Consider the following 3,755-nt stretch of genomic DNA (forward strand, 5'->3'; position numbering starts at 1 on the left):
TTTCCTATTCTAATTTCATTTAACTTTTTTTATATATTCTTTTTCTCTTCATAATCTAATTTCATTTACTATTTTCACTATTTTTTATTATTATTTTTTATATTATTACTAAAGAAAAATCAAATTGTGTATCAATTAAATGTAGCTAATACAACTAAAAAAATATTAACTAACATATGATACCAATATAGTATATAGATATACCAACATGGTATACAATTATACGCAAAAAGTTAAAAAAAGTTTAATTCAATTATTAAACTGAAATAATATCAGTTGTCAATAAAAATTTCAAAAAATTCTAAAAAGATCTAATTGTAAGAGTATCCCGTTACATTATATGGCATACTATAATATTTTATTTTATTTTTGCATTTTTAATTTGCCTCTCACGCTGGATAAAAGCTTAAAGCAAATTAAAAGGGAAAAGGCAAGTGAATTTACGGGTAATAAGTATACTAATATAGTACATTGTATACTATTACAGCATATTGTTACAGTATATTGCATATTATTACAGTATACTATAACAATATATTGTATACTATAATAGTATACTGTTAGTATAACTATATACTCCTATTGTATATTGTATACTGTAGCAGTATACTGTTAGGAAACTATGTTCTTCTTCGATTATAATATACCGTTGCAGTATATTGTAAAATATAATAGTATACTAGCTATATACTCCTACAACATATTATATACCGTAGCGGTATACTGTAGTTGTGTTCTTCTTTGATTTTTAACTGAAAATTTCGATCTCAATCACCTCAAATCAGGTCCAAACGCTATCAAATTTCAGTATGAACTTCTAGAAGGTATTATAAGCAATATTTAATAGCACCACTTTGAATCAAACAAGAAATCTTCAAAATAAAAATTTTAAACTCAAGAGCTTCAAGCCCAATAATGATAAATATTCAAATACACATAAAAATTTAGACGGGGAGGATCGAAAGCACAAGGTAAAAAGGAAACCTTTTATCTCTCCCATTTATTCAAAACAAAACAAAAGAAGAAACGTCATGCCTAACGCTAACACTTTCCACCTACCTACACTCTGTCGCCTTTCTCAAGTACTACAATTGCAGCTCATATTTCTCTTTAACAACAGATACCATTTCCCAGCTGTAGAGCAAATCAACATCAGGCCCATTGTTAACATTGGATATATGGCCCAATTGGTCCAAAACTTCTTTTCTGAAGCTTACCTTCGCGGACACCTAATATGGCTTATATAAATTAGTTCATGAAAGTCTATGGCTGACTCGACTCGATTCTCCTTTCCTTTTTTTTATCCCTTTCTTTTTTTCACATAAACTTAGAAAGTGTTACTGCTTGTGTATCAAACAAAGCAGAAATTTAATCATTTTTCTTTTAGGAGTATTTTTATGAAACTGCTATAAACTTTTTATTTTTGGGGGAAACTACATAATTTATAAAGTTTATTCGGTGTTTACATATAACGAATAAAACGTTCAAAAAGGTAGTGATAATATTTCGTTAAATGAGTTTACACTCCACTTAAACCCGAAGAGTTGATCAACTAAATGGGGTTTCTCACTTTCTCAATCAATTTAAATGCAAAAAAAATGTTCGTATTTATTAATTGGTGTAATTGTCTGTACTTTGCGCTAGAGGTAGATGCAGTCTTCAAAGTTGAATTCGTAGAGTTTAAATTTTTGATTCACTTGTGCTTCGCGCGAATGTAGGAAAAGTTAAAATATGATTTGAATGTTATAAATATCATAACTTTTAATTTACAGAAGAAAACCATTCTATACCAAATACTTAATTCTTTACGAATAATAAAAGCTTATCCACCTAAATTAATAAATTCAGACTATATTTAAGCGACGACCAACAAACATAGCTTTGTTAGTATAACAACCCGTTCCTAACGTGGTAGCCTTAATCAACCTAACACTATTGATCCTTGCTAGACCATTAAATTTGGGTTTATCATTAAACAAGCTTATTAAGCTTCATTTGAAATGTTAAAATGGTAAAATAACCCTAGTTGTATAATATGATAATTAAGGAGCACGATGTTGAAATAGAAAATAAGAACCGGTTAGTTAAGGAAGAAAAGAGCTTTTAACGTGATGACCCGTCATGTCATTATGCCACAGATGCGCCATTTGACGTATATTAATGCCATGTGGAAGCTTACATAAGAAGAAGACTAGCATTTGTGAGAAGATTCTAGAGAGGTATAGACATTTTTTTAGGAAGAACCTAGATCCTTATGAATTTGCTAAGAAAGTCCTTGGAATCATCTAGGCTTGTAGAGAATTCTAGAGAAAACCCTTATCTTGTAAATATCAAGGACTTGTATAATAGTTAATATTTACACACTAGCCCCTAGGATACTAGTATATAAAGGGGGTCAATCATTTGTAATTCACCAAACAAACAATTCAAGTTCTCTCTAATACAAAGTTTCCTTTAACAACTCTCTTGTGTTCTTTCTTCCATTCTCTTAGCGATCTTGAGTATAGTAAGGGTGACTTAACATAGCAAGAATGTGAACAAGTTGTGCAAGATCGTGAGCGAGTTGTCAAGTGTCGCACGTGTACTTAGTTAACAACTAAGGACATGACAACGTGGTATCAGAGCTAAGGTTTCAACTAAGGGAATGATGAACGACGGAGAAATTAACGCTGCTAACACCCAAGCCAACGTCATCTAGGATGCTGCTGGCAAGAGCGGCCGTAGCAAAAAGAGGAATGTCACCAACAAGAGCCAGGAGGTGCCACCTGAGGTTGTGTCAAATGAAGGGCTTACATCCCATGAACCATCTGTCACTGAGGCGAGCGAGGATGAAGTGGAGGTCCTTCCAGAAGACGTCTCGCTCGGTAAAGAGTGGGTGATGAAGATGAACGCGGGGATGGACGTATCACACCTCTTTTTTCACCTGCGCCCGCAGGGGCGTAGGGGGAGTTTTTCCAATTAAGGGACAATCGAAACGGGATTTATTATTTAATTTAGAGTCGCCACTTAGGAGATTTATGGTGTCCCAAGTCACCGGTTGAATCCCGAATCGAGGAAAAGATTGACTCTGTATTACAGTCCGCGAACCAGAAATCTAAGTAAGGAATTCTGTTAACCCGGGAGAAGGTGTTAGGCATTCCCGAGTTCCGTGGTTCTAGCACGGTCGCTCAACTGTCATATTCGTCTTGTTTATCTGATTTTAATACATTTTGAACCTATGTACCAATTTTAACCTTGAACCGCTTTTATCATTATCATTGTTATTTTAACAAAGAATTACAACGTTGCGAAAACGTATCTCGAACCACGTCACATCAATGTACCCGTGGTTATCGACACATTTCGACTCCTTTGAGATTTGGATTTGGGTCACATAAATGTGCACCCGAGTTTAAGAAAGTAAATTATTAAAGGCGCGCCTAAAGCGACTAGCGTATTATCATTTTGGAGAAGGCCGTGAACTTTTGCTAAACGGCCCATCCCGGAGTCTAAGGATTTTTACATACACTTATAGAAGGCCCCGCAACTTATGTATTTTTGTTTGTCGAGGCTCGTCTCATTTATTATTTAAAAGGAATTTGCAACATCGTGGAAATGCATCTCGAACCACGTCACAATCAATGTACACGTGATTAGCGACACATTTCGACTTCGTTGAGACTTGGATTTGGGTCACATAAATGTGCACCCGAGTTTAAGAGAGTAAATTATTTAAAGCGCGCCGAAAGTGACTTGCGCGTTATTATCTTTTGGGG

The sequence above is a fragment of the Nicotiana sylvestris genome, chromosome 1, assembly GCF_000393655.2.
Source record: "Nicotiana sylvestris chromosome 1, ASM39365v2, whole genome shotgun sequence".
NCBI classification, from domain to species: Eukaryota; Viridiplantae; Streptophyta; class Magnoliopsida; order Solanales; family Solanaceae; genus Nicotiana; species Nicotiana sylvestris.